General features: G+C 45.9%; 1 protein-coding gene and 1 long non-coding RNA gene across 6 annotated transcripts in view; both read right to left on the bottom strand.

Moving 5' to 3' along the window:
* LOC135498884 (uncharacterized) overlaps positions 1-24,499 on the bottom strand; it is a 500,658-nt gene that overhangs the window by 78,130 nt on the left and 398,029 nt on the right. The window lies entirely within an intron of this gene.
* On the bottom strand, positions 9,328-12,092 carry LOC135498780 (uncharacterized). Its single transcript, XR_010449132.1, has 3 exons — positions 11,959-12,092; positions 11,541-11,656; positions 9,328-10,505 (listed from the first exon to the last, which is right to left on the bottom strand). It is a non-coding gene; the product is annotated as an uncharacterized LOC135498780 (long non-coding RNA).

Below are 24,499 nucleotides of genomic sequence, written 5' to 3'. Positions count from 1 at the left end.
TCGGTGTTCTAGCCAACATCTTCCGGTATTACCCTACAGCTGGCAGAAAGCATGATTGATTGATCAAAACTCACCCCGTACCCAATGCAGCCAGCGGCAAGTTTTTTGGGCGCAGCTATAATTGACCTCCCATACAATAAGGCGATGTGAGGACTGTATCTATAAAGTACTAAAATGTCACAAACTTACCACAGCCTGGTTTCTTCAATTCTCTATGAGTCCACTTGCTGTCGATCCTGGCTTGGCGAGCTCCACATTTACGATACGATTGAATAGATCCTTCCAGAATCCATTCACATTCACGTGGTTTAGAATAATACGAATATACACGATTCCGAATACGACAACATATGTACACGAACAAAGTTCACAAAGATCTCATCGGCCTATCCGAATCCAAATAAATCAATGAATAAAATGTTACTCACGTTCTCCGTATTGGAATAGAACGATCTAAATGATTACGGGGCAACTCGGCCTATTACCAACTCGGCCCACCAACTCGGCCTGGGTTATAAATCATCGGTTTATTGGCATAAGTTTTCCTTATATTGTTTTTTTTTGTTGCTATATATATAGGCCTACTATTTATTCATTCCTGTTGGAAATTTGAAGAGAATTCATCAAGATTTGGAGGATAAATCCATGAAATCACAGTCATGAATGTGCTACCGCGACTTTTCCACACTCGCCGCCGTTATTTCATGGATTTCTCCTTCAAATCCCAATAAATTTTCTTCAAATTTCCAACAGGAATGAATACATAGTAGGCCAAAATATACCAACAAAAAACAAAAAAATATAAGAAAAACTTATGCCAATAAACCAATGATTTATAACCCAGGCCGAGTTGGTAGGCCGAGTTGGTAATAAGCCCCCCTTCAGGAGGGGCTCTTAAGATACACGTGTGTGTGGGAGTATATACTGATTTGATGAGAAATAAAGAGAGTAAATATTGTATATCCTACAAACAATTTTTTTTGGTATTTTTCTGAATTAACTCCGTTGAGTTTACCGATTTCTCCGCGATCTTCCGGTGGTGGTTGCTATCCCATTGGTTGAAATTAATTTAAATCTTCATGGGAATTCGCTACATCATATGCCTAAGAAATTGGCCAATTATAATATTTTTATTAGAGAAATATCCGTCCTAAATAATGACAGAAAAGTGTGGTTTATTTCAATTTTGTGTTGACATGGTCGAGGTCACGTGACATAAAAACAAAACAATCGCACACACCCGTCCAAAAAAGGCACTTTAAGAAAAACAAATACGTTTTTCCAGCTTAAAACCACACTGACGACTAAGTTATTTTAGTCAACTACCCAAATCTGAAGTATCAAAATGAATTACAAACCAGAACTAGCTCTATTTAGCAAAAGTTGCGTGAAAAATTTGGGTGAGCGACATTCTGAACCCTAGCGGCCAATAATTTTACTTTCAGCCGTCTGCTCCAGTACGGTCTCGTTAGGGAGTTTTTCCCAAATGTACGCGATGATGACGTGCCCCATTAACAGGACGTGACATCTATTTTAAAATGCGTTTCCAAAGTGAATGCATGAGGACAATCCATTTAAGTGTCGTATATCACTGGAAACGCCCAATTCCCGTGACACGGCCGTTAGACAACAATGTGCCTTAACAATTTATTTGATCACATGACTCCTGTGGAATCTCCGATCTGATTGGTTGATCTGCAAATATGACGCCTTCGTGGTAATTTGCATGATTTATGAAGTAATTTCCCTTGACCAACTTTGAACGCGTCGATTATGATAATAAAAGGGAGGGACCCAAATCGGAAGTGAATAATAATTAGGTCATGTTCCAGGAATGGTTACTGCGTAATCAGTTTTTGGATACTTCGTCAACTGGCGGAGAAATTTGCTGATGCGCCAAATCCCGTGCGAGTTTCTTCGATATTTCGCCGGAAAATCAGTTTAAAACAGGTAAGATCGGTTCATATGCCAAGAATTCGTACATGGTTACGAAGAACCCATATCGAGATACTCTTATGAACCAAGAATAGAAACTAGCAAGGCTTTATAAACGTAAACAGAATGATGAAAAGGGAAAATTATATGGTAATTTCTCATCTTGGTGGTGTATGCTACAATGTGGAACCAACTACACGGCTCGTCGATGGTGTAGCAGGAGATTTGCTTGACCAACTTTGAAAATCGCGAGCCCGGGTCTCCTGGTCGTATTCCTTATTATATACCAAGCCACTTTGGTTACTCAACCCGCCGTTGGCGCGGTGGTCGGCAGGCTATTCATAGTAACAAGACCGAGGGATTTCTCCACAAGTAAAAATTACCTAGCTAACGGCCGTGGTGAATAAGGACAATCACAATGTATTACATTACCAAAACAAAAATGTGTCGGAAGGAACTATATGGATGGTCCCATCGCACCCCCCCCCCCCAGCAGTATGACACAGAAGGGCTAGTTGACTGTCCACCGGGGGGGGGGGGGGGTTTGGGGGGAGCTTCCCCCCAACGCACTGGTAAAAACCTATGTCGACGGAGGGGGGTTTGGGGGGTCCACCTAATGTTCGTCCGGAACTCTGTTTGCGCGTCCGGAGCGCGTCCGGAAGAGAAAGTGCGCGTCCGGAACAATTTCCTATGTAAATATGAACCTATTGTTGCATTAGATGGCTTAAATAGCATTTTAATTCCATGTAGAGAAAATAAAATTGAAAAAAATCTTTTTGGTGACTTTGTATTTTACAATTTTCAGCGAGGTGGTTAATTACTAATGCCATAATCCCAACTTCCTTACGCGCCTTCTCCTGTTGTGGTCGTCTAAGTCGGTATGAGTTTGTCTTTGCGTGCCGTGGGATAAGGGGCAATAGCAATTATTGTGAAGCCAATTTGCGCTTTTAGGGGGGAGGGGAGGGGATCGAGGGGGAAGGGGGAAGGGGGTCAACAAAATTCAGTGCGGTTTTAAGAGCTTCAACTAAAGATGAGCTTAATGATTATTTTCCTGGGTATATATCTTATTCATTAAAATTAAAAGGCCAGTTTTTCTACCATTCGACAGAGTGGGCCCGGGAGGGGGGACTTATTTTTTAGATTAATTTCTAATTGGCTACACTTAAATTTAGCTATGGCTTATTATCAAAGGATCTAGTGATGACAGTGGATTTAAGGATACACTCACATCAAAGAAGTAGTACAATTTTTACTTGTTTTTCTCACAAAATATATTTATTTACAATTACATAGACATCACAAATATATAGATCTATACTAAAATATTACAACCGCATTAAAGGAATACTGTAATTTAAAAAAAAAATCATTATTAAATATTATTATCAAAGTGATTTGAAACCTCAAATCTTTGGCGACACAGAACTTGACAAAATAGTACCCAAAAAAGCATCCTGAGGGTCAGGGTCTGTCGCTGCTCACTGCGAGAGGCCCTGACCCTCAGGATGCAAAAAAGGGTCGTCCCCTTGACAGCATATGTAAGAAGGGCACCCAAAAAGCTTGTTTTCTAATTTTCTGGTGGGGAGTTTAGTGTGTTAAATTTTTTTTAGGTTTCAACTCAGTTTATCTTCTTAACCACAGTAAGTAAGTAGGACACATGAGATACGTTGTAGTGGGGTGGACACCTATGTTTCGTTAGTGACAACAATTAATTCATATAGTTCCAACCAACAGTGATGAAATGGTGGTGTTGTATGGATTGCAATAAGGCATTGGGCAACGAAGACACAAGACAACAACTGCTCTTAAATTTCAAGAATTGTGGTAAAGTTTTTAAAGTTTTTTAAAAAGTTTTTTAGCAGACATGATATTTTCAAAACCGACATGATTACAATACACAGAGTGTCTCAATACAAATGTTACACTTAATGATTAGTATCTTTCATGATTTTCTATAATACTAGGATGTCAAATAACCATTTTAGTACAGTGTAACATTTTTATTGAGACACTGTTTAGACTCCCATATCGAATTGAGATTGAATATCAAACATTCAGAACATTCGTAAACATTTTCACCGCGGTAAAGTCCAATAAACAAGAACAGAATGTACATAGGCTAGCCATTTAGATTTCCTCAACCATGTCAACGCGTACTCGTTTGCTTTGAATTGATTGTGTTCGTTCATTTCGTCCACGCTTGCGTTGTCCTGGTTTCTTAGCCGTCATTGGTGTCCTCGGTATTGATAGTTTCCCGTCAGTTGATGTGATGATGTGTCCTTGTGTTTCCCGGAGTAACCTGTATTTCGTGAATTTCGCGTATCGTTTTAACTTTTCATCCTCGGGCAGTAGAACCCAACACGCTTGAGTAGTCCTGAATCTTGTACTTAACCACGAAGCAACTTCAAAATTTCCTTGTCCGTGCAAAGCCCGTCTTTCGTCTACATCTTGTAATCTAATGACGTTGCCGACTTTTTCGATTAGTTCTGGTAGTTTACAGGGTTTCCAGTTGATGGCTAGCTTTAACAAGTTGTTCATAGATTCTGAATTGTTGTTTGTCCACGATACTGGTAAGTGGTCATTTCGTTGGCGTGGTTCAAAAACGTGATTTCTTATCTTTAATATAAGGTTGTCGTAATACTGCGCAAAATTGTCTGGGATTACGGTGCTTCGAAGTTCGAAAACCTTTGTATTAAATGTCTCTTGGTCGCTTGCATAAACAATCCCGTTTTGTCCAAAAATCCCGGAAACAACTGTATTCTTAAGGGTATTGTCCACTAGAAGGTCTGTAAGTTTACGTTTCACGTTTTCCTTGAGATGTCGCGTGCAGAGTAAAGTCGTAGCTCCCGGAAAACAGTCAGCGAGGGCCTTAGTTATTGCTCGTTCCTCGTCTGAGCCTAACACGAAATTCGACAATGATGCTGCAGGTAAATCCCCGTTCAACTTCTTGGCGATGTGTGAAAAAAACGAATGATACGTTTCGTACTGCCCGTCCCAGTGTAGGAAAAGTGGACCGATAGAGATAGGTGGTTCTTGCGTTTGTTTACGGACCAGCTTTACATTCTTGAAAACAGTTGTAGTCACATAGCAGGGACCGAGATTAAATGTTCTGTCAATTCCGACTACACTAGAGTGTTGACAGTTGTTATCACAGATGCTTTTGATGTTGTTGAGTTGATTTTCGGTATACATAATTATTGCTGGGGGTTTATTTTTCGTATGGATGATTTCTTGGACAATCGAATTTTCGTCCCGTTGCATTTGGCTAAGCACATATTGTAGGTCGTCTGCTGCATTGCATCTTGGCTGCGTATGGTTGGTGCTCTCGGTGCGTTTCTTTCGTTCTTGGACATATTTTGCATTTTGTACTTGTTTTAGGTCACGTGGTGCGTTTTCGGGATCTTTCAGGACTAGATTGGAATACACATCACGAGCTGGGGCTGACTTGACATTGTTTTTAATACTGTTCATAGTGTCTCTAGTGGTCTTGACGTATTCGTTGGCGGTCTTCCTGCAGTTGCCGTGCACGCATATATCTTCAGGCCATATACCAATGTACTCTACTAAAGCGAATTGAAGTGGATCACGAGCTGTGGAAAGGGTGGCGCCATCTACCAATTTCTCGAACCACGTTATTCTCCATGCCTTTGATAATGTGAACACATCTCACTAATTGACACTTTGACCAATATTTACTGACCATCATCTCAGAAGCCTAATTAGCAGTGCTAATTATGGCGCCATGCCTTTGATAATGTGAACACATCTCACTAATTGACACTTTGACCAATATTTACTGACCATCATCTCAGAAGCCTAATTAGCAGTGCTAATTATGGCGCCATGTCTTTGATAATGTGAACACATCTCACTAATTGACACTTTGACTGTATAGTGATTTCAATAACATATTTGATTCTGATTTTTTGTGAAATTAACAATGATAAGACACTCTGACGGCATTCCATGTGCTGAGACACCAGATACCAGTCTAATCCATTACAACACGGCTACTATCGAAATTCTGCAACTGCAACAACAATTGGTTGAGGAGAAACGTCAGTAAACTAGGATTTGATGGCTGTGTAACACCCAAATCAACCCGCTGAAAATTGTAAAATACAAAGTCACCAAGGAGATTTTTTCCAATTTTATTTTCTCTACATGGAATTAAAATGCTATTTAAGCCATCTAATGCAACATTAAGTTCATATTTACATAGGAAATTGTTCCGGACGCGCACTTTCTCTTCCGGACGCGCTCCGGACGCACAAATCGTTCCGGACGCGCATTAGGTAGACCGGGGTTTGGGGGGTGTCCCCCCATTGTAACAGCTGTAGTTGTTAGAGCTTGCACTTAACATATGCTCGTAGGGGGGTTCGGGGGAGCTCCCCCGACCTAAAGGGGGGCTCACTAAGTCCTTGACTTTACATATTAGGCCGAGTTGGTCATACACCATCTAAATAATCGCGGGCGGGAGGCCTCCCTTCATGAGCCACGGCGGGAGAAAATAGTGACGGCAAACACTGCACAAAAACGTCCGTTTATGCTCCCTACAAAACGATGTCTCTACCCGACGTCAATATCTCCAGAATATACGATATCCACTCTTTCCGCTCATCCAATACTAGCCTCCTCCCTATCCACAACGATCTGCCAAAATGCCAGATTTAAAATCCCGAAAAAAAAGTAGAAATTAGAGAAATCCATCCTCGTCGTTATCGTCTCTCCTCCTAAATTATGTGACCTTTTCCCCGTCAGCCGCAACCGGCTGATCGGTCTTCGCGGCGGGGTCCTGCGCCCCAACAGCCAGAGCCGAGAGGTCCGACTTCAATCTGCATTGGTGGGCATGTACTAGGCCTATAATATGTAAAGAGCAAGCTCTAGTCAACTCCCATAACTGTTTGACATGGGGGAGCCCCCCAAACCCCCGTCCTTCTGACATATTTAGCCAGTACATTGGGGGATGAGACCCCCAAAGCCCCAACCCCGTTCTCTGAAAGTGACAGATTTTAGTCAGTACATTGGGGGGAAGGCCCCCCCAAACCCCCCCCCCATTGGACTCTAAAAATAGAATTTCTTGGAGACGCTGAACAATAAGGCCCCATAAGAAATAGTCCCCGCCCCGGTAGCTGTCTCATATCTGCGGACAGAAGCAGCTCTTTGTGGTGAAATAATAATTGAATTTTCCACCTGCTAGCCTAGATATTTGTGTATGTTTCTTCAGCAGTTGGTTAATAACGAATTTTTGTAGCCGATATATTCTTAATTGTTTTAACGCGTTTTTTTTATTCGTTTGGCGCCAAAATCAAGAATGGCAAATTTACGATCTTGACACTGGAGGCGCTGATGTCGTTCCGGAACGGTAGATGCTAAATCGGATAGCCAACTCCTGCACTCTGACCACGTGACCTACATCATTACTTCACAGTTCTGGCACTGGGCAGTTACTAGAAATCACGTGACTGGATCTGGATTTAGTAGTGATAAAACTGACTTTTTGAAGTTACGTAAATCGAGAAGAAGAGGACGTTTTCTTTGTCTGCAATGAAATGTCACAACTGTCTCCGCCGACGTTGTCCTGTATGTCCTAGCAGACGATTTTGAAATACATGATGTCCCACACCCGCACTTCAGTGGCGCCGGTGTGAATAAATCTACTTGCGTGAATGGTCAATGGCTCATGATGTCATGAAATAATTGCGTCACGAGGAAGGAAACAATGGGAATCACGTCCAATGTGGTAACTATGGGTGCGGTGCGTTGTGAATGCAGGATCGGCCACACGCGCGGCCCGTATGGAATGTGACAAACTGTACCGGTGTAGAAGTTTAAAATGTCCTAGGATAAAATGTCCGGGAACAATTCTATTATGCGCTTCAATCTCTGAGCTATTGACTGTCAGGGTCTCTATAGAACCATATTGCAGAATACAATAGGGCCGGACACTTTTTCCAGGGTGGACACTTTTTACTTTTACACCGGAACCAGAATTGTCATGGTTTTTGCACAAATTTTTTCAGATTCGATGGACATGATGGATATATGAAATTTGTTTACACTTTATACATACGTAACCATTACACTCACTACATTGTGTGAGTTACTATAGAAATGCACCCAAAAGCACTTCTCGTTACAAGCGTCAGGCGACCAAACACATCGATATAAGGACTACTAGGACTACAGGGAATCTCATACGCCCTAGTGAGTCGATCGGGAACCAATCTATCAATGGTCTGCCCGTGGCTTCTAATGCGCATGCGTGAACCGAGTAAGCCGAGTTATAAGCCGAGTTAACTGTTTTATATGAGAATGCCAACACTTGGATTGAACTCGGGATCAAGTGATGTCATCGAATCGAACTCGTGTTACGTGACGTCACCAGATTCGCTAAGGAGATTTTCAAACAAATCAGAAAATCGGAGCATAAAAACGCTTCAAAGTCATCGAAATGATCCGAAAAGTCTTTTGCGACGTACACTAGATGGGATTGTGTTTGGTGGTATAGGGGTGATAGATTTGGTTTATTTAGCTGTTTTGGAGAACACTCACAATACTGTTTGTAAAATGTAAACAGAAAGAAAGAAAGAAAGAAACCAGAACATGAGTGATATCAATATGGTCACCAGACTGTGAGTCTGGTGACCATAATTAGAGGGGATACTGGGGATGGCGCGGTAGGGGACAGCTTAAAGTTGGGAGTGGAAAAAAGCACTGATCATCTCAAGAGTTGAACCCATAAGCTCCTGAATACGATCCCAATGCTCGAACCTCTGATCTCCCCTCCGGTGTCTCCAACCCTCCCCTACTGCACTCACATGACAAACCACTAAAGTCAATATTCTCTTTGATATCAGAAGATCAGTGGCAAAGTGGTTAATCCAAATGGCTCACAATCAGGAAACCATGGGTTTGACTCTCAAACGGATCACCGCAGTTATGTCTTTGTGTCCTTGAGCGAGACACTCAACCCTCGTCGTTCAAATGGAACCAAGGCTCTGTCTACCTTTTACCTTTGCCAGAGCCAGCATAAGACTCCATCAAGTGAGAAACATTCATTTCAATAAACCAAACCGTAGTGGCATGTAAAAATACTTATCCTGCCTTGGAGGAGAATACTCCCTGGAGATGAAGGCCTTAAAAGTCCCCTGCTAAAGGAGAGTTGTATTCCGAGCTGTCCCTGGAGGACCACACCTCCAAATGCAAACACCTGACAAAGTAGAATTTTCTCGAAGAAAGATGCTCACCCTGCCTTTGAGGAAAATACTCCCTGGAGGCGAATACTTGGCAGCCGGCAGTGAAAGGGTTACCAATAAAGCAGTGATGAACGCCAACAACACTTTCAACAAAATAGAAACCAGACAGAAAACCAACCAACAGAAAACAGACTTCGAACAACAAAACGTTTTATTTGATTCATTTCTAAAAACATCCCCATCCACATCTTTTTAACTAAGTATCTTTCAAACTTTTACTGAGGCAGGTTTGCGCAACACTCAGTCTAATTCAACACGTTTTGTTTTCGTTCCCTCCGGGTGCACTGGTTTCCTCCTACAAAACAAATTGCCCAAATACCGTTTCAGTGTGGGTTTAAATAAACAAATGCAACGATTCCAGTCTATTCAGACATTTCGTACAATTGGTACTTTTTCAATGAATGACTTTACAAATTTGGTCAACCAGGTTAAATTCTATTGCGAACAGAGAATGTAGTTTACGCTACGTCTTAACAAAAGTCAGCCGCGATACCCCAACGTGTTCAGGTTTCTTGTTGTTTATATGCGATTTCATTGGTTGAGGTTTGTGGGGGGCGTGGCTTCCTAGAAATTTAGTGCCAAATACCGTTTCAGAGCAAATGAAAATTAGGAACCAATCAAGAGCGGCCGTGCCCCGAGCTCAATCTTATTAAAGGGACAACCTGGGCGTGGGATTTACCTGGCCAGGAGGAAAATGTGCCAGCTTGACACCATGCGTCACCACTGGTAGTATCACACTGATGCCGTTCTCTGATTTTCACCAGTGTTGGAAGGCAGTTCTGGGCATGGCTTGCGAATTTCAAACAGGCCTAAATTTACACCCCGTTCTTGTGCATTGGTTATTGCAGTTCAATGACTTTTTAATTATCCCGTTTGGAGAAATCACGCTCCTGCTGGAAGCCATTTTTGTAATGAAAAAACCAACATATCTCATGCCCAAGTTGTCCCTTTAACATGTTTAAGGACATAGTTTGTCAGCGCCCGTGTTCTCCATTTAACTTTGAACATCGATGTCAATCAAGTGATGCATGCAACCGGACAGTCATAACGATTTCCACCTTTTTGGCAACGCATATAGTCACGGCAGACACTTTTCTCCATAAAACTCTGCAGCAGAATTCCAACCAATCAGACCCGACCTAACTCATTTCTGAATTACTTCAGCCAATCACACAAGTCCTTACAAAATTGATAACTGTCTCACTTGTCCACGTTTGAATAGTCTTCTAACAAGTTTCCTAAATGGTCGTTGTGTGATTTGAATGTCTTTTTTCGATTGCCACCTTTTCGTTTTCGTTTCTGTACTGGAGCCTGAAACAGAGGAAGACATTATCAGTAATGGAAGGGGTGGGTTAAAGGGATGACTTGGGCCTGGTAATCACCTGGCCAGGAGGATAATACCTCTGTCTGCCACCATGTGCCACCACTGGTAGTATCGTACTGAAGCTGATCTCTTATAATGATTTTTGCGGTCGGACACCACCTGGTTAGACTGTGCTCTCCAACCAGGTGATGGTAGCGAGCACGAGAGAAACACACTCATAACACCAGCTTTGCCGGTGGATCTATAGGAGGCAGCCCCTCCCACTGGCCGGCTGTGGAAAGGCTAACTACCCCCACAGCGCATAGAAACCAGTGAGATCAACTACAAAATAGAACAGTGAGCAGTGACGGACACTCTGATCATAACACCAGCTTTGGCGGTGGATCTATAGGAGGCAGCCCCTCCCACTGGCTGGCTGTGGAAAGGCTAACTGCCTCTCACAGCGCATAGAAACTAGCGACATCAACTACAAAATAGAACAGTGAGCAGTGACGGACACTCTGATCATAACACCAGCTTTGGCGGTGGATCTATAGGAGGCAGCCCCTCCCACTGGCCGGCTGTGGAAAGGCTTACTACCTCTCACAGCGCATAGAAACCAGTGAGATCAACTACAAAATAGAACTGTCAAGTTGCGAGAGTGAGCAGTGAGTGTGGGTATACATTTTCATCAATGACTATGGGGACACAAATTTCTCGGAACAGCCTTGCGGCATACACATTCAACTACGCAACAATATATCAGGGCTGTACCATCAATTATACACCACCCATTGAAGCTACCGCAACCTTTGCCACAGGCTGCAGTTCATACCTTGGAACGGCCTTGCCGCATACACGTACCATTACAAAACAATTCATCAGGGCTGTTCCATCAGTTTTGCACCACCCATTGAAGCTACTGCAACCTTTGCCACAGGATGCAGTTCATACCTTGGAACAGCCTTGCGGCATACACATACCATTACATAACAATACATCAGGGCTGTTCCATCAGTTATGCACCACCCATTGGAACTTACTGCTGTTTTTGCTCCGACGTCCTGCATGGTAGTGATTCCCCGCTGGTCCAGGTACTCATCTATCTTATTTTCATCTACCCCATCTACGGACAGGCCTCGCCATAATTTTATGAATTCTGAATAAAAAGCAGAGCATTTTGAAAGGGCATTGTAGTCTTGTAGTGAAAGGCCTACACTGTTGTCTTCATTGTATTTTATAGTGCCACAAATAAAACTTCTCAAAAAATGGAAGCTCATCAAAGTCCTGAAAGGTTTCAGGACAGTGCGGGGTAAAAACATTCGAAACTAGATGACAACCTCTACTGTAGATGGAAAAAACAAGCAAACAAACTGTACTTGATATCAGACTCATAGTACTTTGAAAACCAAAAGCTTTCCTATGCAAATGAGAACCACTGAGCAATTAGAGTGTCCTTACCCTCGTCAACTGTGAAGTCAAAGCTCTTATCGTTGTAGAAGAGGATTTCTTTTTTATCGGCGGGTCGCGTGATTTTGGTGATTTGGCTGCCCAATTGCTGTAGAAAGTAAGATTGAACAGGCTTTCAATTCATGAGAAATTGTGATAGAAAGTAAGATTGAACAGGCTTTCAATTTATGAGAAATTGTGATAGAAAGTAAGATTGAACAGGCTTTCAATTTATGAGAAATTGTGATAGAAAGTAAGACTGAATAGGCTTTCAATTCATGAGAAATTGTGGTAGAAAGTAAGATTGAACAGGCTTTCAATTCATGAGTAATTGTGGTAGAAAGTAAGATTGAACAGGCTTTCAATTCATGAGAAATTGTGGTAGAAAGTAAGATTGAACAGGCTTTCAATTCATGAGAAATTGTGATCGTAAGTAAGAAAGTACCACCTCCTCTGGTCCTTCTAAATGTTTGTCCAAGTCATCCCTTTACATGACCTTCATGACCTAATGTCGTGACCTTAATGGCCTTATGTCGTGTACGACGTTAGATTTCAAGACAGCGCTGTTAAGCATTTTGGTGTCATTACGTCAAACATGCATCGTCCTCCTGTTTTGGCAAGCCAGCTCTCGGATCCAAATTTGATAAGATTGCTGAACATTTTAAGGAGATAAGAATTTAGACAGATTTATCAAAGCGCAAGATCAAGTGTTGTTCAGACAATCCAAATTAGAACCTCTCTATTCAGGACACCCTCAGGACCGACAAGTAGAGAGGTGTCAAGATTAGAGAGGTCAAATTGAATGGAAACAACCAATTTGGGACCAAAGCTAGTGTCCTTAATAGAGAGGTGTCCTGATTAGAGAGGTCAAATTGAATGGAAACAACCAATCCGGGACCAAAGCTAGTGTCCTTAATAGAGAGGTGTTCAGATTAGAGAGGTCAAATTGAATGGAAACAACCAATTTGGGACCAAAGCTAGTGTCCTTAATAGAGAGGTTGTCCTTAATAGAGAGGTCAAATTGAATGGAAACAACAAATTTGTGACCAAAGCTGGTGTCCTTAATAATAGAGATGTGTCCTGATTAGAGAGGTCAAATTGAATGGAAACTCCCAATTTGGGACCAAAGCTAGTGTCCTTAATAGAGAGGTGTCCTGATTAGAGAGGTCAAATTGAATGGAAACAATCAATTTGGAACCAAAGCTAGTGTCCTTAATAGAGAGGTGTCCTGATTAGAGAGGTCAAATTGAATGGAAACAATCAATTTGGGACCAAAGCTAGTGTCCTTAATAGAGAGGTGTCCTGATTAGAGAGGTCAAATTGAATGGAAACAACCAATTTTGGACCAAATCTAGTGTCCTTAATAGAGAGGTGTCCTCATAAGAGAGGTCAAATTGAATGGAAACAATCAATTTGGGACCAAAGCTAGTGTCCTTAATAGAGAGGTTGTCCCTTATAGAAAGGTGTCCGCTAAGGGAGGTACCACTGTATATAAGTTTCAAAAACGCATTCTTCCAACCAGCCAACCAGCACGTTCAAAGAAGCTTAGATAACTGTCCAAGAGATTGCAGTGTGAAACTCATTGACTGTCTTTACCTCCTGTTAACTCTTCCTGGAAAAAGATCATAATTTGGTTAAAAGTGATCAAAAACCTATTGTATTTTGAGCAAGCCCTGTCACTGATGACAGGAGCATCGTACCAATACCCTATGAAGCCACAGTCCAATATCATAACAATACCAGCGTCATTACCCTATTGGATCTCTGCAGGAGAGTTGGAGTCCACTGAAGGCTACTGTCAACCTATGTGGTATCTTTTACTTGTCCTGGCATAGGCACTCAGGTACAAGGGACCACAGCTATCAGTCTCATCTGACAGACCCTCACGTATTTCATACATTGTAGGTTTTGTGCTGAGCCAGGAATGTTAGTTCTGTTGGAGAATCTTCTAGTATCCCTTTAAATTATTTGCATTGTAGTTGTGCTGCATAAAGTTAGATGGCAGCACAATCTAGTTCTTCTCATTCTCTCCTTTATTCCAACTTATGTAATTCAAGGCCTTCTCTGGGCTTGACCCCTATCGCTCAATGCCAGTCCATTTATACCTTATGCCAAGAGCTGTTATCATACATTTCAAACCACTATATTTGCAGTTCTTCCTTCCTTTACCACAGCACGGCCACACATGACCAGTCCCATCGGTCACAGTTCCTTGAGAAGGGGATCAAACCCGAGCCTCATTGCAGGGTAGGAAGCAGTGTTGACCACACAGTTCCTTGAGAAGGGGATCAAACCCGGGCCTTATTGCAGGGTAGGAAGCAGTGTTGACCACACAGTTCCTTGAGAAGGGGATCAAACCCGGGCCTTATCGCAGGGTAGGAAGCAGTGATGACCACACTGTTCCTTGAGAAGGAGATCAAACCCGGGCCTTATTGCAGGGTAGGAAGCAGTGTTGACCACACAGTTCCTTGAGAAGGGGATCAAACCCGGGCCTTATTGCAGGATAGGAAGCAGTGTTGACCACACAGTTCCTTCAGAAGGAGATCAAACCCGGGCCTTATTGCAGGGTAGGAAGCAGTGTTGACCACACAGTTCCTTGAGAAGAGGATCAAACCCGGGCCTTATTGCAGGGTAGGAAGCAGTGTTGACCACACAGTTCCTTGAGAAGAGGATCAAACCCGGGCCTTATTGCAGGGTAGGAAGCAGTGTTGACCACACAGTTCCTTGAGAAGGGGATCAAACCCGGCCCTTATTGCAGGGTAGGAAGCAGTGTTGACCACACAGTTCCTTGAGAAGGGGATCAAACCCGGGCCTTATTGCAGGGTAGGAAGCAGTGTTGACCACACAGTTCCTTGAGAAGGGGATCAAACCCGGGTCTTATTGCAGGGTAGGAAGCAGTGTTGACCACACAGTTGCTTGAGAAGGGGATCAAACCCGGGCCTTATTGCAGAGTAGGAAGCAGTGTTGACAACACAGTTCCTTGAGAAGGGGATTAAACCCGGGCCTTATTGCAGGGTAGGAAGCAGTGTTGACAACACAGTTCCTTGAGAAGGGGATCAAACCCGGGCCTTATTGCAGAGTAGGAAGCAGTGTTGACAACACAGTTCCTTGAGAAGGGGATCAAACCCGGGCCTTATTGCAGAGTAGGATGCAGTGTTGACAACACAGTTCCTTGAGAAGGGGATTAAACCCGGGCCTTATTGCAGAGTAGGAAGCAGTGTTGACAACACAGTTCCTTGAGAAGGGGATCAAACCCGGGCCTTATTGCAGAGTAGGAAGCAGTGTTGACAACACAGTTCCTTGAGAAGGGGATTAAACCCGGGCCTTATTGCGGGGTAGGAAGCAGTGTTGACCACACAGATCCTTGAGAAGGGGATCAAACCCGGGCCTTATTGCAGGGTAGGAAGCAGTGTTGACCACACAGTTCCTTGAGAAGGAGATCAAACCCAGGCCTTATTGCAGGGTAGGAAGCAGTGTTGACAACACAGTTCCTTGAGAAGGGGATCAAACCCAGGCCTTATTGCGGAGTAGGAAGCAGTGTTGACAACACAGTTCCTTGAGAAGGGGATCAAACCCGGGCCTTATTGCGGGGTAGGAAGCAGTGTTGACCACACAGTTCCTTGAGAAGGGGATCAAACCCGGGCCTTATTGCGGGGTAGGAAGCAGTGTTGACCACACAGTTCCTTGAGAAGGGGATCAAACCCGGCCTTATTGCAGGGTAGGAAGCAGTGTTGACAACACAGTTCCTTGAGAAGGGGATCAAACCCGGGCCTTATTGCAGAGTAGGAAGCAGTGTTGACCACACAGTTCCTTGAGAAGGGGATCAAACCCGGGCCTTATTGCAGGGTAGGAAGCAGTGTTGACAACACAGTTCCTTGAGAAGGGGATCAAACCCGGGCCTTATTGCAGAGTAGGAAGCAGTGTTGACCACACAGTTCCTTGAGAAGGGGATCAAACCCGGGCCTTATTGCAGAGTAGGAAGCAGTGTTGACCACACAGTTCCTTGAGAAGGGGATCAAACCCGGGCCTTATTGCAGGGTAGGAAGCAGTGTTGACAACACAGTTCCTTGAGAAGGGGATCAAACCCGGGCCTTATTGCAGGGTAGGAAGCAGTGTTGACAACACAGTTCCTTGAGAAGGGGATCAAACCCGGGCCTTATTGCAGGGTAGGAAGCAGTGTTGACAACACAGTTCCTTGAGAAGGGGATCAAACCCGGGCCTTATTGCAGGGTAGGAAGCAGTGTTGACCACACAGTTCCTTGAGAAGGGGATCAAACCCGGGCCTTATTGCAGGGTAGGAAACAGTGTTGACCACACAGTTCCTTGAGAAGGGGATCAAACCCGGGCCTTATTGCAGGGTAGGAAACAGTGTTGACCACACAGTTCCTTGAGAAGGAGATCAAACCCGGGCCTTATTGCAGGGTAGGAAGCAGTGTTGACCACACAGTTCCTTGAGAAGGGGATCAAACCCAGGCCTTATTGCAGGGTAGGAAGCAGTGTTGACCACACAGTTCCTTGAGAAGGGGATCAAACCCGGGTCTTATTGCAGGGTAGGAAGCAGTGTTGACCACACAGTTCCTTGAGAAGGGGATCAAACCCGGGCCTTATTGCGGGGTAAGAAGCAGTGTTGACCACACAGTTCCTTGAGAAGGGGATCAAACCGGGGCCTTATTGCAGGGTAGGAAGCAGTGTTGACCACACAGTTCCTTGAGAAGGAGATCAAACCCAGGCCTTATTGCAGGGTAGGAAGCAGTGTTGACAACACAGTTCCTTGAGAAGGGGATCAAACCCGGGCCTTATAGCAGGGTAGGAAGCAGTGTTGACAACACAGTTCCTTGAGAAGGAGATCAAACCCAGGCCTTATTGCAGGGTAGGAAGCAGTGTTGACCACACAGTTCCTTGAGAAGGGGATCAAACCCGGGCCTTATTGCAGGGTAGGAAGCAGTGTTGACAACACAGTTCCTTGAGAAGGAGATCAAACCCGGGCCTTATTGCGGGGTAGGAAGCAGTGTTAACCACACAGTTCCTTGAGAAGGTGATCAAACCCGGGCCTTATTGCAGGGTAGGAAGCAGTGTTGACCACACAGTTCCTTAAGAAAGAGATCAAACCCGGCCCTTATTGCAGGGTAGGAAGCAGTGTTGACCACACAGTTCCATTAGAAGGGGATCAAACCCGGGCCTTATTGCAGGGTAGGAAGCAGTGTTGGAAGCAGTGTTGACCACACAGTTCCTTGAGAAGGGGATCAAACCCGGCCCTTATTGCAGGGTAGGAAGCAGTGTTGACCACACAGTTCCTTGAGAAGGAGATCAAACCCGGGTCTTATTGCAGGGTAGGAAGCAGTGTTGACCAAACAGTTCCATGAGAAGGGGATCAAACCCAGGCCTTATTGCAGGGTAGGAAGCAGTGTTGACCACACAGTTCCTTGAGAAGGGGATCAAACCCGGGTCTTATTGCAGGGTAGGAAGCAGTGTTGACAACACAGTTCCTTGAGAAGGAGATCAAACCCGGGCCTTATTGCAGGGTAGGAAGCAGTGTAGACCACACAGTTCCTTGAGAAGGAGATCAAACCCGGGCCTTATTGCAGGGTAGGAAGCAGTGTTGACCACACAGTTCCTTGAGAAGGGGATCAAACCCAGGCCTTATTGCAGGGTAGGAAGCAGTGTTGACCACACAGTTCCTTGAGAAGGGGATCAAAACCGGGTCTTATTGCAGGGTAGGAAGCAGTGTTGACCACACAGTTCCTTGAGAAGGGGATCAAACCCAGGCCTTATTGCAGGGTAGGAAGCAGTGTTGACCACACAGTTCCTTGAGAAGGGGATCAAACCCAGGCCTTATTGCAGGGTAGGAAGCAGTGTTGACCACACAGTTCCTTGAGAAGGGGATCAAACCCGGCCCTTATTGCAGGGTAGGAAGCAGTGTTGACCACACAGTTCATTGAGAAGGGGATCAAACCTGGGCCTTATTGCAGAGTAGGAAGCAGTGTTGACAACACAGTTCCTTGAGAAGGGGATCAAACCCAGGCCTTATTGCAGGGTAGGAAGCAGTGTTGACCACACAGTTCCTTGAGAAGGGGATCAAACCCGGATCTAGTGCAGGGTAGGAAGCAGTGTTGACAACACAGTTCCTTGAGAAGGGGATCAAACCCAGGCCTTATTGCAGGGTAGGAAGCAGTGTTGACCACACAGTTCCTTGAGAAGAGGATCAAACCCGGGCCTTATTGCAGGGTAGGAAGCAGTGTTGACCACACAGTTCCTTGAGAAGAGGATCAAACCCGGGCCTTATTGCATGGTAGGAAGCAGTGTTGACCACACAGTTCCTTGAGAAGGGGATCAAACCCGGGTCTTATTGCAGGGTAGGAAGCAGTGTTGACCACACAGTTCCTTGAGAAGGGGATCAAACCCGGGTCTTATTGCAGGGTAGGAAGCAGTGTTGACCACACAGTTCCTTGAGAAGGGGATCAAACCCGGGCCTTATTGCGGGGTAAGAAGCAGTGTTGACCACACAGTTCCTTGAGAAGGGGATCAAACCGGGGCCTTATTGCAGGGTAGGAAGCAGTGTTGACCACACAGTTCCTTGAGAAGGAGATCAAACCCAGGCCTTATTGCAGGGTAGGAAGCAGTGTTGACAACACAGTTCCTTGAGAAGGGGATCAAACCCGGGCCTTATAGCAGGGTAGGAAGCAGTGTTGACAACACAGTTCCTTGAGAAGGAGATCAAACCCAGGCCTTATTGCAGGGTAGGAAGCAGTGTTGACCACACAGTTCCTTGAGAAGGGGATCAAACCCGGGCCTTATTGCAGGGTAGGAAGCAGTGTTGACAACACAGTTCCTTGAGAAGGAGATCAAACCCGGGCCTTATTGCGGGGTAGGAAGCAGTGTTAACCACACAGTTCCTTGAGAAGGTGATCAAACCCGGGCCTTATTGCAGGGTAGGAAGCAGTGTTGACCACACAGTTCCTTGAGAAGGAGATCAAACCCGGCCCTTATTGCAGGGTAGGAAGCAGTGTTGACCACACAGTTCCATTAGAAGGGGATCAAACCCGGGCCTTATTGCAGGGTAGGAAGCAGTGTTGGAAGCAGTGTTGACCACACAGTTCCTTGAGAAGGGGATCAAACCCGGCCCTTATTGCAGGGTAGGAAGCAGTGTTGACCACACAGTTCCTTGAGAAGGAGATCAAACCCGGGTCTTATTGCAGGGTAGGAAGCAGTGTTGACCAAACAGTTCCATGAGAAGGGGATCAAACCCAGGCCTTATTGCAGGGTAGGAAGCAGTGTTGACCACACAGTTCCTTGAGAAGGGGATCAAACCCGGGTCTTATTGCAGGGTAGGAAGCAGTGTTGACAACACAGTTCCTTGAGAAGGAGATCAAACCCGGGCCTTATTGCAGGGTAGGAAGCAGTGTAGACCACACAGTTCCTTGAGAAGGAGATCAAACCCGGGCCTTATTGCAGGGTAGGAAGCAGTGTTGACCACACAGTTCCTTGAGAAGGGGATCAAACCCAGGCCTTATTGCAGGGTAGGAAGCAGTGTTGACCACACAGTTCCTTGAGAAGGGGATCAAAACCGGGTCTTATTGCAGGGTAGGAAGCAGTGTTGACCACACAGTTCCTTGAGAAGGGGATCAAACCCAGGCCTTATTGCAGGGTAGGAAGCAGTGTTGACCACACAGTTCCTTGAGAAGGGGATCAAACCCAGGCCTTATTGCAGGGTAGGAAGCAGTGTTGACCACACAGTTCCTTGAGAAGGGGATCAAACCCGGCCCTTATTGCAGGGTAGGAAGCAGTGTTGACCACACAGTTCCTTGAGAAGGGGATCAAACCAGGGCCTTATTGCAGAGTAGGAAGCAGTGTTGACAACACAGTTCCTTGAGAAGGGGATCAAACCCAGGCCTTATTGCAGGGTAGGAAGCAGTGTTGACCACACAGTTCCTTGAGAAGGGGATCAAACCCGGATCTAGTGCAGGGTAGGAAGCAGTGTTGACAACACAGTTCCTTGAGAAGGGGATCAAACCCAGGCCTTATTGCAGGGTAGGAAGCAGTGTTGACCACACAGTTCCTTGAGAAGAGGATCAAACCCGGGCCTTATTGCAGGGTAGGAAGCAGTGTTGACCACACAGTTCCTTGAGAAGAGGATCAAACCCGGGCCTTATTGCAGGGTAGGAAGCAGTGTTGACCACACAGTTCCTTGAGAAGGGGATCAAACCCGGGTCTTATTGCAGGGTAGGAAGCAGTGTTGACCACACAGTTCCTTGAGAAGGGGATCAAACCCGGGTCTTATTGCAGGGTAGGAAGCAGTGTTGACCACACAGTTGCTTGAGAAGGGGATCAAACCCGGGCCTTATTGCAGAGTAGGAAGCAGTGTTGACAACACAGTTCCTTGAGAAGGGGATTAAACCCGGGCCTTATTGCAGGATAGGAAGTAGTGTTGACCACACAGTTCCTTGAGAAGGGGATCAAACCCGGGCCTTATTGCAGAGTAGGAACCAGTGTTGACAACACAGTTCCTTGAGAAGGGGATTAAACCCGGGCCTTATTGCAGAGTAGGAAGCAGTGTTGACAACACAGTTCCTTGAGAAGGGGATCAAACCCGGGCCTTATTGCAGAGTAGGAAGCAGTGTTGACAACACAGTTCCTTGAGAAGGGGATTAAACCCGGGCCTTATTGCGGGGTAGGAAGCAGTGTTGACCACACAGATCCTTGAGAAGGGGATCAAACCCAGGCCTTATTGCGGAGTAGGAAGCAGTGTTGACAACACAGTTCCTTGAGAAGGGGATCAAACCCGGGCCTTATTGCGGGGTAGGAAGCAGTGTTGACCACACAGTTCCTTGAGAAGGGGATCAAACCCGGGCCTTATTGCGGGGTAGGAAGCAGTGTTGACCACACAGTTCCTTGAGAAGGGGATCAAACCCGGGCCTTATTGCAGGGTAGGAAGCAGTGTTGACAACACAGTTCCTTGAGAAGGGGATCAAACCCGGGCCTTATTGCAGAGTAGGAAGCAGTGTTGACCACACAGTTCCTTGAGAAGGGGATCAAACCCGGGCCTTATTGCAGGGTAGGAAGCAGTGTTGACAACACAGTTCCTTGAGAAGGGGATCAAACCCGGGCCTTATTGCAGAGTAGGAAGCAGTGTTGACCACACAGTTCCTTGAGAAGGGGATCAAACCCGGGCCTTATTGCAGAGTGGGAAGCAGTGTTGACCACACAGTTCCTTGAGAAGGGGATCAAACCCGGGCCTTATTGCAGGGTAGGAAGCAGTGTTGACAACACAGTTCCTTGAGAAGGGGATCAAACCCGGGCCTTATTGCAGGGTAGGAAGCAGTGTTGACAACACAGTTCCTTGAGAAGGGGATCAAACCCAGGCCTTATTGCAGGGTAGGAAGCAGTGTTGACAACACAGTTCCTTGAGAAGGGGATCAAACCCGGGCCTTATTGCAGGGTAGGAAGCAGTGTTGACCACACAGTTCCTTGAGAAGGGGATCAAACCCGGGCCTTATTGCAGGGTAGGAAACAGTGTTGACCACACAGTTCCTTGAGAAGGGGATCAAACCCGGGCCTTATTGCAGGGTAGGAAACAGTGTTGACCACACAGTTCCTTGAGAAGGAGATCAAACCCGGGCCTTATTGCAGGGTAGGAAGCAGTGTTGACCACACAGTTCCTTGAGAAGGGGATCAAACCCAGGCCTTATTGCAGGGTAGGAAGCAGTGTTGACCACACAGTTCCTTGAGAAGGGGATCAAACCCGGGCCTTATTGCGGGGTAAGAAGCAGTGTTGACCACACAGTTCCTTGAGAAGGGGATCAAACCCGGGCCTTATTGCAGGGTAGGAAGCAGTGTTGACCACACAGTTCCTTGAGAAGGAGATCAAACCCAGGCCTTATTGCAGGGTAGGAAGCAGTGTTGACAACACAGTTCCTTGAGAAGGGGATCAAACCCGGGCCTTATAGCTGGGTAGGAAGCAGTGTTGACAACACAGTTCCTTGAGAAGGAGATCAAACCCAGGCCTTATTGCAGGGTAGGAAGCAGTGTTGACCACACAGTTCCTTGAGAAGGGGATCAAACCCGGGCCTTATTGCAGGGTAGGAAGCAGTGTTGACAACACAGTTCCTTGAGAAGGAGATCAAACCCGGGCCTTATTGCGGGGTAGGAAGCAGTGTTGACCACACAGTTCCTTGAGAAGGTGATCAAACCCGGGCCTTATTGCAGGGTAGGAAGCAGTGTTGACCACACAGTTCCTTGAGAAGGAGATCAAACCCGGCCCTTATTGCAGGGTAGGAAGCAGTGTTGACCACACAGTTCCATGAGAAGGGGATCAAACCCGGGCCTTATTGCAGGGTAGGAAGCAGTGTTGACCACACAGTTCCTTGAGAAGGGGATCAAACCCGGCCCTTATTGCAGGGTAGGAAGCAGTGTTGACCACACAGTTCCTTGAGAAGGAGATCAAACCCGGGTCTTATTGCAGGGTAGGAAGCAGTGTTGACCAAACAGTTCCATGAGAAGGGGATCAAACCCAGGCCTTATTGCAGGGTAGGAAGCAGTGTTGACCACACAGTTCCTTGAGAAGGGGATCAAACCCGGGTCTTATTGCAGGGTAGGAAGCAGTGTTGACAACACAGTTCCTTGAGAAGGAGATCAAACCCGGGCCTTATTGCAGGGTAGGAAGCAGTGTTGACAACACAGTTCCTTGAGAAGGGGATCAAACCCGGGTCTTATTGCAGGGTAGGAAGCAGTGTTGACAACACAGTTCCTTGAGAAGGGGATCAAACCCGGGTCTTATTGCAGGGTAGGAAGCAGTGCTGACCACACAGTTCCTTGAGAAGGGGATCAAACCCGGGTCTTATTGCAGGGTAGGAAGCAGTGTTGACAACACAGTTCCTTGAGAAGGAGATCAAACCCAGGTCTTATTGCAGGGTAGGAAGCAGTGTTGACCACACAGTTCCTTGAGAAGGGGATCAAACCCGGGTCTTATTGCAGGGTAGGAAGCAGTGTTGACCACACAGTTCCTTGAGAAGGGGATCAAACCTGGGCCTTATTGCAGAGTAGGAAGCAGTGTTGACAACACAGTTCCTTGAGAAGGGGATCAAACCCAGGCCTTATTGCAGGGTAGGAAGCAGTGTTGACCACACAGTTCCTTGAGAAGGGGATCAAACCCGGATCTAGTGCAGGGTAGGAAGCAGTGTTGACAACACAGTTCCTTGAGAAGGGGATCAAACCCAGGCCTTATTGCAGGGTAGGAAGCAGTGTTGACCACACAGTTCCTTGAGAAGAGGATCAAACCCGGGCCTTATTGCAGGGTAGGAAGCAGTGTTGACCACACAGTTCCTTGAGAAGAGGATCAAACCCGGGCCTTATTGCAGGGTAGGAAGCAGTGTTGACCACACAGTTCCTTGAGAAGGGGATCAAACCCGGGTCTTATTGCAGGGTAGGAAGCAGTGTTGACCACACAGTTCCTTGAGAAGGGGATCAAACCCGGGTCTTATTGCAGGGTAGGAAGCAGTGTTGACCACACAGTTGCTTGAGAAGGGGATCAAACCCGGGCCTTATTGCAGAGTAGGAAGCAGTGTTGACAACACAGTTCCTTGAGAAGGGGATTAAACCCGGGCCTTATTGCAGGATAGGAAGTAGTGTTGACCACACAGTTCCTTGAGAAGGGGATCAAACCCGGGCCTTATTGCAGAGTAGGAAGCAGTGTTGACAACACAGTTCCTTGAGAAGGGGATTAAACCCGGGCCTTATTGCAGAGTAGGAAGCAGTGTTGACAACACAGTTCCTTGAGAAGGGGATCAAACCCGGGCCTTATTGCAGAGTAGGAAGCAGTGTTGACAACACAGTTCCTTGAGAAGGGGATTAAACCCGGGCCTTATTGCGGGGTAGGAAGCAGTGTTGACCACACAGATCCTTGAGAAGGGGATCAAACCCAGGCCTTATTGCGGAGTAGGAAGCAGTGTTGACAACACAGTTCCTTGAGAAGGGGATCAAACCCGGGCCTTATTGCGGGGTAGGAAGCAGTGTTGACCACACAGTTCCTTGAGAAGGGGATCAAACCCGGGCCTTATTGCGGGGTAGGAAGCAGTGTTGACCACACAGTTCCTTGAGAAGGGGATCAAACCCGGGCCTTATTGCAGGGTAGGAAGCAGTGTTGACAACACAGTTCCTTGAGAAGGGGATCAAACCCGGGCCTTATTGCAGAGTAGGAAGCAGTGTTGACCACACAGTTCCTTGAGAAGGGGATCAAACCCGGGCCTTATTGCAGGGTAGGAAGCAGTGTTGACAACACAGTTCCTTGAGAAGGGGATCAAACCCGGGCCTTATTGCAGAGTAGGAAGCAGTGTTGACCACACAGTTCCTTGAGAAGGGGATCAAACCCGGGCCTTATTGCAGAGTGGGAAGCAGTGTTGACCACACAGTTCCTTGAGAAGGGGATCAAACCCGGGCCTTATTGCAGGGTAGGAAGCAGTGTTGACAACACAGTTCCTTGAGAAGGGGATCAAACCCGGGCCTTATTGCAGGGTAGGAAGCAGTGTTGACAACACAGTTCCTTGAGAAGGGGATCAAA

Source organism: Lineus longissimus, chromosome 14 (genome assembly GCF_910592395.1).
Source record: "Lineus longissimus chromosome 14, tnLinLong1.2, whole genome shotgun sequence".
Lineage (NCBI taxonomy): Eukaryota > Metazoa > Nemertea > Pilidiophora > Heteronemertea > Lineidae > Lineus > Lineus longissimus.
The sequence above is the reverse complement of the archived record's forward strand: the minus strand, read 5'-3'. Positions and strand labels throughout refer to the sequence as shown.